The following is a 14303-nucleotide window of genomic DNA, read 5'->3' on the forward strand; positions in this document are numbered from 1 at the left end:
CAAAATTCATCACCGTTCCCGTCCCTGCGGATAACCGCGGGAAACCATCTTCATGTCATTCTTTAAGGAGAGAGGGAAGAATCAGAGTATGAATGGCCACAAGCTTTGCTCTGAAGAATGCTGGTGTAGAAGGACTGAGGTTGAAACAGACACTACAGAATGACAGTCTCTGGTATCCAGAGCAGATATTGTGATGTCATAATGCCTCATTCCACCAGTGAGTGCCTAAGAGCCAATCACATCAGTGATGTCACAATGGCTTCATTATCCTTGGCTCCCATAAGAATCAGAGTATGAATGGCCACAACTACTGACCAACAAGCTTTGCTTTGAAGAATGCTGGTGTAGAAGGACCGAGGTTGAAACAGACACTACAGAATGACAGTCTCTGGTATCCAGAGCAGATATTGTGATGTCATAATGCCTCATTCCACCAGTGCCTAAGAGCCAATCACATCAGTGATGTCACAATGGCTTCATTATCCTTGGCTCACATAAGAATCAGAGTATGAATGGCCACAACCACTGACCCTCAAGTTTTGCTTTGAAGAATGCTGGTGTAGAAGGACTGAGGTTGAAATAGACACTAGAAAATGACATGGGATTATTTCCTGCAGTTATCCGCGGGGACGGGAACGGTGATGAATTTTGTCAATGTGTCATTCTCTAATAAGCATCTTTAAATAAGAAGCTTTTAAGACCACCATTAAATTTATCTAAATTTTTCTCAGACCTTAAATGTGATGGTAACAAATTCCATATTGTAGGGGCGAATGAAGTTGCCCTATGTGTACTAACGATTTTTAAGGATGGGACATAAAGAAGGTGCAGAGGCAGATCTTAAAGTTCTCGGAGGATCATGAGGAATAAAGAACTTATGAATAGAAGAAGGTTCCTTGGAGTCCATAGTTTTAAAGGAGATTAAGGCAATTTTATAAGTAATGCGATGGTGGATTGGTAACCAGTGTGCACTTTTTAGCAAAAGAGTGATCTGGTCAAATTTATTCTTGTTAGTTATAATTTTTATGGCCGTGTTTTGTATTAATTGTAAGCATCGGATGTCACATGGGCCCAGATTCTCTAACCAGCGCCATTGGCGGGCACCTTAAAAGTGGTCATTAATCACATGTCAATCACGCAAAGGCGCTGGTCAGAGAATTGCTCCTCCAGCAAAGATAGGTGCCGGAAATGTAGGCCAGCGTTTTCCAGGCCTACATTTCCGGCGCCTACCTTTGTTGTGAATCACACCTCCATAGGCGCTTTAAGGCGCCTACCACCACTTCTGGTGGTAGCCACGCCTAGAGAGGCGTGATTCCAGCTCTGATTTTTTAAGCGCCGGTAGGTGCCTTGAAAATCAGTTTAAAACTTAGTGTTTTTAGTTTTTTTTAATATCATTTTTATTGAAGAGGCAACAAGAGAAACAAGCAAGGTACACTGAAACGATATACAAACAGAAGCATCCGGTGAAAAATGCAATAGCCTCCAACAAGAACACATACTCTTTTGCTCCTGGCCATGTTTTCCTTGTGGTTTCTAATCGGAGGGGGGTGTTGGGCTACTTCTCTTAATCTCTTTTGTCATCTGCATTAAAACTTTGTTTAAACGGCATTTTTCACTGAGCTTGGCTGCCACTGGTGCTGATAAAACCGGCACCATTTAGAGAATCCAGGACTAGGTCATTTTGTAAAAGTGCCTCATATGTAATAATCAATACATACAAATACAATCTTTGTAGGTAAATGCTAGCAGGTCCATGTGCAAATTAGAACCATATTATTCGGTACTTCAATGAGATTTAAAAGCCAAATTTCAGCTAATAATAATAAACTTTTATTAATTTTAACAGGGGTTACCATTCAGCAGATTACAGGGAATTGGAAAGATTATACTAAATTAAATTATACTTTTTGGTGGAATTCAGTGTGTCATATTTATAAGATGGAAAGGGTATTTGCTCTGCAACAAGGTAATTATAATAAGTTTAAAAAGATTTGGGGGCCATTGGCGATTTATTCTGGTGATCAGACATCTTAAACACCAAAGTATTGAATAAGATAAGGGGGTGGGATTCTGAAGGATAATAATTGATAATTGTTATTTATTGGTATATGGGCGGGAGGGGTGGGCTTCTTATAATTATTTATTTGGAGTAATACAAATTGGTATCTGGGAGGGAGGGATGGGTTTCTTATATAATTATTTATTTGGAGTAATACAAATAAGAATGTCAAGTGATAAATTAAGGTATTTCTGAATGAATGTTGTACACTTGTAATTTTTGAAAATGAATAAAGATTTATAAAAAAAAAAAAATAAAAAATAAAATTAGAACCAATTAATGTCAATAATTTTTTTTTTTTTTAACAGCCAATTATTGGTTCACTGAGTAATTTACTTGTGTGCAGATCTCAGTATTGTGGGCAATTTGGGGCACCCAAATTTTGGGGGCCATATATAGAATTCCAGGAATAGTGTGTATGAGTGCAAGGAGGATGTATACAGGGGCAGACATGGGTAGGCCATGGGTGTGTTTTATCAAACAATGTATCTACATTAGATGGCACATGTAGGTGTGTCAACTTACAGCAAAAAAACTTGGATATGGTGAACACCACTAATAATCACAAAAACACTTTCACCAAAAGGAATAAATGAAGGTATAATAAATAGTAAAACACAGGGGATCCAAGATGGCGATCTGAGAGCAGGACGCGCTGAGCTGCGTGTCCCAGGATCGTATTCGTTTGAATTTCTCCTAGCGGTTTTTACTTACCGCGATGCCGAAGAGACGGGGCCGGAGTGCCGCTTCTGCCTCGCGGCGTCCTGGAGCCCCGGGTCTCGGGAATATACAGGATTTCCTGAGGCGCATGCAAGAGGCCACAGCGACGTCGGATGGTGGCCCGCAGAGGACACAGGGAGGCGAACCCGTTGTGGATACTCCTGGGCCCGATACCACGCTGAGCCCTGACGTTAGGGCACCGCCCCCGCAGCCCCAGACGACCAGCTCTCCCAGGGGCGGGGAAACCCCGGATTCAATGGTTTTCTCCTCTCCTGAGGCAAGGAAGGACTTACTGGAGAGCTTGGAGGTTGGGGCCCATTTTTCCAGGGCCCCCATGGAGATGTCTGGGGGAACACCATCTCAATCTGAGGGGGAAGGACAGAAGACTCCCCTCGAAGGATTTCAGGACGGTGAGCAATTTACACTTACACAAACTCCAATTGTACTGATTAAACCTGCAGTAGTGACTTTAGACTCTATTTGGGACTTAATGGCTGGTTTTGTTAAAAATATAACTCCTATATTTCAACAAATTGAAGAGAAAATTAAGGAACATGATAAGGAACTGAAGAACTTAAGAGAAGAAACAAATACTTTTAATTCATCAACTCAAAAAATAGAAAAAGAAATTGAATCATCGAAACAAATTCAAGAGATCTTAGTTAAAGACAATATTAACCTAAGGAAGAAGATTGAAATGCTTGAGAATAACTCACGTAGCAATAATTTAAGGTTAATTAATTTTCCAAAACTCGAGTTAGTAACTCCTAGAGATATGCTTAAGAGATATCTAATGGAAAATTTAGAGATATCCGAGGATTCATTACCACCATTTTCAAGGGTTTATTACTTGCCTGATAAAGAACAAAATCAACAACCAAAAGTAAAATCTTCAGATCAAGAACCTTTAAATATTTCACAGGTTTTAGAAACATCTGAGAAGGATTTAGCATCACCAGCCACTATGATTATCACCTTAGCTTTGCCAATTGACAAAACATGGTTGTTAAAACTTTACTTTAAAAATAGACAAAAAAGCTTTCTTGGTTATAAAATATTAATGTTCCCAGATCTGGCACGGGAGACGCAAAGGCGCCGCCGTGAATTTCTTCTTTTGAAACCTGGGGTTTTATCTTTGGGGGCAACTTTTTATTTGAGACATCCGTGTAAGTGTATTGTATATTATCGTACGTTTAAATATGTGTTTTTTGAACCATCACAACTGACTAACTTCGTGGCTATGTCTCGTCTGAATGTTAACAATCTTTGAGCCCTATAATTTAGAAATTGTGACCCCTATCTCAATGCTATAGCTCTCAGTTTTCTGTTATTATTACTGTTCTTTTTTTTTTTTTCTTCGCCAAGTTTCTTTAATTCTTGGATCTTAATTTGTGGACTTGAGCATAAATAGTATAATTGTTAACTTAGGAATTATATTACTATTGTATTTGATATCCATTCTATTCTTGCTTTCTGTACAAGTGTAATACTTGAAATTTAAGTTGAAAATAATAAAAATATAAAAAAAATAAAAATAAAAAATAAATAGTAAAACACAAGCAGAAACCAATCTTAACGGAGGAAAAAGCCTGAAACAGGGGCCCACCCACCTCCACAATGGTGGAATAGCGGTGTTCGGGCGGTCACTTCAACTGGCACAAAACCTCCTATTTTGATGGTCCTAGCAATGTGTTTGAAAATTGCTTTCACAGTTGAGTGATATAGAAGAAGATAATAATGACTTAACTTTCTCCTTTAAGGATCGGTATACCTTCATTTATTCCTAGGGGTGTATCAACTTATGCCAGCCATTGACTTGGCGTAAGTAGTCACACCTAAAGTTTGGTGTGCCAGTGTGGCATTGCACATGTATTATATAATAGCTTAGGTGCACCCAGTCAGCCCCAAATTCTATGTATGGTGTCCAAAAAGTCAGCAGCAGTCAACATGGTACTTAGCGTGATTCTATGAAAGGTTCCCACTACATATACTCATAGAATCAAGCTTAGCAGCCATGCATGGCATAACATTTAGGCACATTCATTTAGGCCGGACGTCTGAGACATTTAAGTACATCTCTGGCCGCATAGAGGTGGAAGACAACATTTTCTCTTTCAAGGGTCCGTCAGCCACAAGAGGACATCCGCTGAGAATCAGGGGCGGGAAATTTCATGGGGAGACCAGGAAGTACTTCTTCACAGAAAGAGTTGTAGACCATTGGAACAAACTCCCAGAGCAGGTGATTGCGGCCAGCAGCATCCAAGATTTTAAGAATAAATGGGATGCCCACGCCGGATCTTTACGAGGGCAGTGTAGAGGTGATGCCACCTGTGAGCGACCCCTTAGGAGGTTGTTAGGGGAGGGTTAATGGAGTGGGCAGACTTGATGGGCTGTGGCCCTTTTCTGCCGTCATCTTCTATGTTTCTGGTAATCCTACCAGTGCCTAAGTTGTGCACAGATAACACATATTCTATAACAATGTACTACCATTTAGGATTTGCACACTAGAAATGACATGCTCCACTTTATAGAATGCAAGTCACTTCCGATTAGTGCCTAACAGCATTAATTATTAGGTGTTAATTGCTGATTGTTCCCGTTAAACCGTTAAGTTGCGTGTGCAAATCGGCTGTGTACACTGATTTGTGCACTCAACATGGTGCCATATACAGAATTTGGGGGTCAGTGCATGCCTTTGTAGCACCTATACTGAAATGTCAAGCTATAAAATGGCCCCCCAAAATGACAATTGAATTGAAATGAACAGCTTGAACTCCTATAAACCAAGACACAGAAGTCCACCCTGTGTAGGGTTACCAGACTTTTTCTACCCAAAAAGAGGACATGTGGTTCCGCCCATTCCGCCTCCGGCCCCGCCCTATTCTGCCCCCCCAGCCCCACCCCGTCATCTCTTTTCCGATCCTCGAGGCCCTGTCTTGAGGGCTTCCAAGCATGTTAGGATGCGACGTGATAACATCACACATCGTATCTGCGCATGCTCGGGAGACCCGGACAAACTAGCGGACTTTGCAAATCCGCTCAGACGCCCGGACAACCCTCTAAAAAGCGGACAGGTCTGGGTTTTTCCGGACGTCTGGTAACCCTGTGCAAAACATAGCGCCTGATTAGAACATTTCAAGGCTGTTTACTGTCCCATGACTGGACCTTACCGCTGCGTGTAAATGTGAAACTGTTCAGGTAGATAGCGTCAGCACTGCCATCCAAACCGATCTAAGTTCAAGTGGGTAACCCTGCCAAAAACCAGAGGAAAATATTTAGAAGGCAGAATGAAACATATTGGGTTCCAGTGAGCTTTATCAAACAGGTGAAATGCTTGAGGGAATCAAACAACTCAGTTACTTAATTTAGTCTTTGCTGAAGGGAACAGATATCTTGCTTTGAAACTGCCTGGGGTGGGCCTGTGCAATTAGAAGATTGCTAATGTGGAACTAAAGGCAAGTGAATAATATATTATGATTTTTCATGTAGTAGAGAGCTGTTGCTCTCCGCATGGTTTTTGGAGAAAGAACACATCATTTTATGAACCCAAGAAGCATTATCGGGTAATTCTAGTCCGCTGCATTAGCAGGGAAGGCAAATGAAAAATGAAAAACAGTGGCCAATCGAGGATTAAAGAGCATGTGATTACTTTGGGGAGGGGTGGGGGGAGGAGTGTTATTATTTCTTAAGGCTTGGGGCTTGACAATGGTTCCAAGCTGGCAGCGCAGTCTATTTTTATCAGCTGCCTGTAACTGCAGCAGCATGGTGCTTTAAACTCTAAAATCACTTCACCGCTGTTTTGCGCAGCTGCTGTCACTTGAAGGATATTGAAGCTGCCAGCATCAGGCTCCGAGCCTTCTGAAATGACACCTCCAAATATTGTCAATCCTACATAAGCTTGGATATACAAAACCTAATATAATCTAGTTTAGGCAACCCTTTTATCAAGCCGCGGTCGTGTTTTTTATCGCCTGCTACGGTAAAAGCTCTAACGCTCGTAGGAATTATATGAGCGTCGGGGCTTTTACCACAGCAGCCTGTGATTTTAAAAATCCCTAATGCGGCTTGATAAAAGGAGTGTCTTAATCTAATCTCAATGTTTATAGACCGCCTTATCTTCAATAATTGAGATCGGTTTACAATAAGAAAGCGGGAAGGGGTAAAACGCGGACCTCATGGACCTGACGGACCTTGCAGATCTAAACCCGTACGTCCTTAAAAATCTAAGGTCCGTGCCGCTTGTAGTTAGTTTCTGGCTCTGACAGACCTCGATGACAATTTAGCACTGACAGAACCGTCTCAGCTTAGGGAGGGAAAAGTATTAGGATCCATCAGCGCTAAAATGTCACCGAGGTCTGTCAGAGCCAGAGACTAAAAGTGGTGCGGCTACTTCGGTGGCAATAATTGAATGTTTATAGAGCCCGGACAGGGGGGAGGTAAAAGGAAGGGAGAAGGGCTACTGCTGGACAGGAGGAGCAGGCAAGGGGTACTACTGGACAGGGGGAAGGTAAAAGTAAGGGAGAAGGGCTACTGCTAGACAGGGGAAGCAGGTAAGGGGTACTGCTGGACATGTAAGGTAAAAAGAAGGGAGAAGAGGTGCTGCTGAACAGGAAGAGCAGGGACCTTCTTCCTTCCATTTACCTTCCCCCTGTCCAGTAGTACCCCTTCCCTTCTCCCATGTCTAGCAGTAGCCCTTCTCCCTTCCTTTTACCTCCCCCTGTCCAGAAGTACCCGTTCTACCATCCCTGCACCCTCTGTCCAGCAACACCTCTTCTCCCTTCCTTTTACCTCCCATGTCCAGCAGTATCCCTTCCCTGCTCCCCTTATCCAGCAGTAGCCCTTCTCCCTTCCTTTTACCTCCCATGTCCAGCAGTATCCCTTCCGTGCTCCCCCTATCCAGCAGTAGCCCTTCTCCCTCCTTTTACCTCCCCCCCCAGTGTCCCCCCCCCCCCGTTCCAACGCCTATGAGCTCTGGAATGCATTGCCAACGAATCTGGTAAGAGTGGTTAATGTAGCTGGTTTTAAAAAAAGGTTAGGACAAGTTCCTGGAGGAAAAATCCATAATGTGCTGTTAAAGCAGTCATGGGGAAAGCCACTGCTTGCTCTTAATAGGTGACAGGGAATGCTGCAACTATTTGGGTTTTTGTCAGGTACTTCTGACTTGGATTGGCCACCATGAAGTCGGGATACTGGGCTAGATGGACCATTAAGAACATAAGAGCTGCCACTGCTGAGTCAGACCAGTGGTCCATCATGCCCAGCAGTCCGCTCATGCGGCAGCCCTCTGGTCTAAGACCAGCACCCTAACTGAGACTAGCCCTACCAGCGCACGTTCTTGTTCAACAGAAACTTGTCTAACTTTGTCTTGAATCCTTGGAGGGTGTTTTCCCCTATAACAGCCTCCGGAAGAGCGTTCCAGCTTTCTACCACTCTCTGGGTGAAGACGAACTTCCTTACGTTTGTACGGAATCTATCCCCTTTCAACTTTAGAGAGTGCCCTCTCGTTCTCCCTACCTTGGAGAGGGTGAACAACCTGTCCTTATCTACTAAGTCTATCCCCTTCAGTACCTTGAATGGTCTGACTCAGTAAGGCTATTCTTATGTTCTTTAGTTCTCAGCCCAACCAAGAAGAGAATGACATGGATATGGTTCAATCAATGATTTGAACAATGTCAAAACAAAGAATTTTGTTTCTGTAAATTGGCATTTAACAAAATAAGATAACACTCTCCTCAATTACAGTGGCAAAATAATGCTCAGAATTTAGGAAGTTAGTTGGCTAGTCTGAGAACTTTTCAGCACCCCCCTCGACTATCTGGGTTTCTGCCAGGTATTTGCAATCTGGATTGGTCATGCTTGGAGACAGGATACTGGGCTTAATGGACCATTGGTCTGACCCAGTATGGCTGTTCTTATGTTTTTATGTGACTCAAGTATAGGACAATCAAGCCATTGTGACATCATTGAAGAGGTGTGCTCTTAGGCATTGGTGGAATAAAGTATTATGACATCACAATCTCAGTTCTGGAATGTTGCCATGAGTGGAACCTGCAAAGTTATCAGCCTAGCCAAGTAGAGAATGACATGGACATGATTCAATTAGAGAGTTGTGCGGGGACAGAAATCCCACCCGTCCCCGCCAGGATCCTCTCCGTCCCCGCCAGGATCCTCTCCGTCCCCACCCGGATCCTCTCCGTCCCCACCCATCCCCGTCAAGATCCTCTCCGTCCCCACCCATCCCCATAAAAAGTAGCAATTACTTCTGACAGGATCATCAATTCCACAATTTCTTTTGTGTTTGCGCTGCTGTTTTCCTTGTGAAATCTCTTTGATAGAACTCTTTGTTTTCTGTTCAGGTAATTAACTTATAAACCCCCTCTTTTACTAAGGCTGACGTGCCCATTATAGTATATGGACGAACCCTGCTTCCAAAGCCTTCCATCCCCGTGGGAGTCCCGTTGGCTAGAGGGGTGCCCCGTGGGAGTCCCGTGATCCCAGTTCCCGTGCAGACCTCTAGATTCAATCAATGATCTGAAACAATGTCAAAAACAGAATTTTGTTTCTACAAATTGGCACTTAACGAAATAAAATACTATTCTTTTCAGCTACAGTGGCAAACTAACACTCAGAATTTAGAAAGTTGGTTGGTCTGAGAACCTTTCAGCACCCCCTCATATATAGTTTGAATAATTTTATAAAAGCCTCATTCCATAGGTTATGCGTTATTTTCATATGTTCTGAAGTGATCACATTTCAATTTTGAATCGTTTTTGTGATTCTGATGCAACCAGGGAAAAGTCTAGAATGTGTAGAACTCACTATGCAGAAGATCGTTGACGATGTCAGCAGCATTAGAGCTGTAGTTAATATTCCGAGCATGCATAACATTTCTTCAAATAATCAATTAATATACATTTATAATTAAATTGCTTTACAAGGGCCGAATTAGAAAACCTTATATCATATTTTAAGGCCAACATGCAGCCCCACACATTTATTTCCCAGGGGAAGCATGCACCAATATTTATTGATGCACTCTGTATTTCAAGGTCTTATTATGATTATGAATTAGCTAAGATGAAAAATAAAATCCCTTACTTGTGTATAAATAAGGTCATAACATTATCCCTGTAGTGAATATTATGATCTCTCTTTCTCTTCATTACTAACCAGTCCTAACAATTCGCATGTTCCTACATTTCTAACGCCACTCCCCTGTGTAAAATGATATTTAAAAAAGCAATTCCTGCATCTGGCTTCTTCTTACTTGGCATGTAGGGGCTTCAGATAAGAACATAAGAAAAGCCCTCACCGGATCAGACCGAGGTCCATCCAGTCCGGTGATCCGCACACGCGGCGGCCCCTTTAGGTACTCCCGAATGGAGACCCAGATATACCGTAGCGGCGCAATGTGCAGCGGCCTCAAAAAAAGCGAACAGAATGTTGGGCATTATCAAAAAAGGTATCACTACCAGAACGAAGTAAGTTATCCTGCCACTGTATCGAGCAATGGTGCGCCCACATCTGGAATACTGCGTCCAATACTGGTCGCCATACCTCAGGAAGGACATGGCAATACTCGAGAGGGTCCAGAGGAGGGCAACGAGGATGATAAAGGGTATGGAGAACCTTTCATATGCCGAACGGTTAGACAGGCTGGGGCTCTTTACCCTGGAGAAGCGGAGACTGAGAGGGGACATGATAGAGACTTATAAAATAATGAAAGGCATAGAGAAGGTGGAGAGGGACAGATTCTTTAGACTAGCAGGGACAACTAAAACAAGAGGTCATTCAGAAAAACTGAGAGGAGACAGATTCATAACGAATGCAAGGAAGTTCTTCTTCACTCAGAGGGTGGTGGACACCTGGAACGTGCTTCCCGGAGAGGTGATAAGACAGAGTACAATTCTGGGGTTCAAAAAGGGACTGGATGACTTCCTGGAAGCGAAGGGGATTACAGGGTACAGATAGAATTACCTTACAGGACATTGAGCGAATAGGGTATGGATATTTTAGGTTAGGTAGGGAACACTTCCAGGTCATGGACCTGGGGGGCCGCCGCGGGAGCGGACTGCCGGGCACGATGGACCCCTGGTCTGACCCAGCAGAGGCAATGCTTATGTTCTTATGTTCTCAATATGATTTGCAAGAAGGTGTGCATCCAACTTGCGCTTGAATCCCAGAACAGTAATCTCTGTCACAACATCCTCCGGGAGAGCATTCCAAATTCCCACCACGCGCTGTGTGAAAAAGTACTTCCTGATATCCGTCCTGAACCTGCTGCCACTCAGTTTCAGTCTATGACCTCTTGTCCGTGTCACATCCGAAAAAGTTAGTAACGCTGCTTCTTGGTCTATTTTATCAAAGCCTTTTATTATTTTAAAAGTCTCTATTAAATCCCCTCTCAGTCTTCTCTGCTCGAGGGTAAATAGTCCCAATTTCCTAAGGCGTTCTTTGTAGCTCAAATTCTCCAATCCCTTGATGCTGTTGATGCAGAGTCCAGTGTCACCTACAGGTGAGGATCAGGATGTAATAATATACATTTAAGCTACCCCCTCCCCAGTCTTTTTTTTTCTTATTATGGCAATGCATAAATACGTTTCCAAGTTTTATTTAAAATTTGATAAAGCGCTTATAAAAATTTCTAAGGTCCTAATAGGAAGAGTACAGTTTGCACAGTGGTTTTGACCACCCTCCTGAGCCAAAACAAAGTTCAATACAGATTGCTCTTCGGTGTTTATTTCAGCACAGGCTACAGAGTTTTGTTTGCGGTTTTATTCAATCCTCCATCAACCTGGCGATGGAGAACCCTGATGAAGGCGTGTTAACCGAAACACGGACCGTGTCGGGTCCCTTGGCTCGTTTTTAAGGTGGTATTATCAACCGCACTCAATTATTTGATACGTGTTTTTGCAGTTTTTCTTTGTTTTGGCTCTGTAGACTTTATTGGGTTTTTTCCCCTCCTTTGTTTGCTTTGACCACCCTCCTTCCATCTTTAACGGCAGTGGGAGGAGCTGAGAACGATAACTCAGGTGTGAACCCCTGGCAAATAGATAACCACTATTACAAGGTGGTGCTGAAAAGTTCTCAGTCCAATGAATCACCTTCCTAAATTCTGAGCATTATTTTGCCATTGGAGCTGCCATTATTTCGTTGAATGCCAATTTGCAGAAACAAAAGTCTATGTTTTGACATTGTTTCAGATCATTGATTGAACCACATCCACATTATTCTCTTCATGGTTGGTTTGAGAACTTTTCAGCACCTCCTGGTAGTATGAAAAGTTTCAGTATCTGGTAACCAGAGCTGAGACTGTGATGTCATAATGCCTCATTCCACCAATAAGAGCCAACCTCAACAGTGATGTCACAATGGTTTGATTGCCCTACACTTGGCTCACTTTTATGACATATGAGGGGGGTGCTGAAAAGTTCTCAGCCAACTTCCTAAATTCTGAGCATTATTTTGCCACTGCAACTTAAAAAGAGTGTTATCTTATTTCGTTAAGTGCCAGTTTGCAGAAGCAAAATTCTCTGTTTTCACACAGTTTCAGATCATTGATTGAACCATATCCACGTCATTCTCGTCGTGGTTGAGCTGAGAACTTTTCAGCACCCCCCTCGTAGAGTGGAAAGGTGAACCATGAGTGACCATGCTGTGAACAGAATTAGGTAAAAGTTTGTCGCAGTGATGTTTAGTGAATATACTGTAGGTGACCCAAAATATCTGTTTTTTTTTTAATTCAGCATTTTCTCCCTGAGGTAGAAATCTACACACACTGGAGAATTTGCTTCCTTTAATTTCATTCCAGGTGATGTGTTTGCAATGGAGGATACATGACTTTTGAGGAAGCAAAGTTATTAGCTTGGTTGAAGCAAATATGTGGAAACACAAGCTAAAATAGAAGAAAATCTTTCTTCTTGCTAGTTGAACATGACTTTCCTGACATGATTTATGAATTATGACTAGCTCACTGCTACATTTAAGACAACGGATAAACTGTGAAAATATAGTACAGTATATTAAGTTACCAAGGTTCTGTTGGGGGAAACAGACTCTCTCTGTCTCTAAGCCAGTGTTTTTCAACCTTTTTACACCCGTGGACCGGCAGAAATAAAATAATTATTTTGTGGACCGGCAAACTACTAGGACTAAAATTTAAAAACCCCGTTTCCGCCCCATCTAAGCAAGCTTGGTCACCTCAGTAACTATAGAAAAATAGACAAATATAGTGCAAAATATAAACAGCAGATATAAATTCTCAAAACTGATACGTTTTGATCACTAAATTGAAAATAAAATAATTTTTCCTACTTTTGCTGTCTGGTGATTTCATGAGTCTCTGGTTGCGTTTCTGTGTATCCTTTCTTTCATTTTTTTCTTTCTGCACTCAGGCCCAAGAATTGTCCCTTTCTATTCCCTCCCTCTTTTCTTCCTATGTCCTTAGTGCCCCTGGTGCTTTCTTCCCATATCTTTAGTGCCCCCAGTGCCTCCTTCCCATGTCCTTAGTGCACCTTCCTGTCTTTAGTGCCCCCAGTGCCTCCTTCCCATGTCTTTAGTGTCCCAGTGCCTCCTTCCCATGTCCTTAGTGCCCCTTCCTGTCTTTAGTGCCCCCAGTGCCTCCTTCCCATGTCTTTAGTGTCCCAGTGCCTCCTGCCCATGTCCTTAGTGCCCCCAGTGCATCCTTCCCATGTCCCTCTCACTGCCTTTCATACTTTGTCCCACCCCCGAAGACAGCCTGCCTGCCTGTCTACCTCTATCCCTCCGTCCCTGACCAAAGCCAGCCTGCTTGCCTGCCTACCACTTTCCCTCCCTGTCCCGCAAAAAATAAAAAAAAGCCTCCCTCCTTCCTTTCCCCTGCTCTTAAGCCCTGCCGCTGCTGCTAAAGCCGAGAGGAAGTCTTCTTTCCGACGTCAATTCTGACGTCGGAGAGGACGTTCTGGACTAGCCCAGTAGCATACTAAGCTAAGTATGCAATTTATTTGAATATGTTTAAATAGAATAATCTCAAGGAAACTTCTAAAAAGATTATGGTGGATAGAAAAATTAAAAAGTTTTTTAAAAAGTTTACCTAAATAACTGCAATAAAAGAATGTGGGCCAATGAGGAATAAAAACACCGGTATCCCTACCTCTATTGAACATTACTAAGGGTGGAGGAGGTGTACCTGAGGCCACATTTTGCCAGATTTGAAATATATGAGAGCATGTGGAACAACTTGTAATTTTGTGGAGAGGGATGTTGGATATTGTGGAGGTTGGGTGAAGTATTGGAGATTTCACCCAATAATAATATTGAAATAATATTAAATATTGAACTAGGCCAGTTACTGGGCAGACTTGCACGGTCTGTGTCTGTGTATGGCCATTTGGTGGAGGATGGGCAGAGGAGGGCTTCAATGGCTGGGAGGGTGTAGATGGGCTGGAGTAAGTCTTAACAGAGATTTCGGCAGTTGGAACCCAAGCACAGTACCGGGTAAAGTTTTGGATTCTTGCCCAGAAATAGCTAAGAAGAAAAAAAAAAA

At 42.7% G+C, this 14303-nt stretch overlaps 1 protein-coding gene across 5 annotated transcripts in view; it reads right to left on the minus strand.

Annotated features, from left to right (window-relative positions):
- Positions 1–14303, minus strand: part of SEMA6D (semaphorin 6D) — a 598448-nt gene that overhangs the window by 430194 nt on the left and 153951 nt on the right. For all 5 annotated transcript variants that reach the window (XM_033920097.1, XM_033920102.1, XM_033920100.1 and 2 more), the window contains one exon: positions 5950–6030. The gene's annotated coding sequence lies outside the window, so the exon portion shown is untranslated. Of the gene's footprint in view, positions 1–5949; positions 6031–14303 lie in introns of those variants that run through there.

This window comes from Geotrypetes seraphini, chromosome 14 (assembly GCF_902459505.1).
Source record: "Geotrypetes seraphini chromosome 14, aGeoSer1.1, whole genome shotgun sequence".
Taxonomy (NCBI): domain Eukaryota; kingdom Metazoa; phylum Chordata; class Amphibia; order Gymnophiona; family Dermophiidae; genus Geotrypetes; species Geotrypetes seraphini.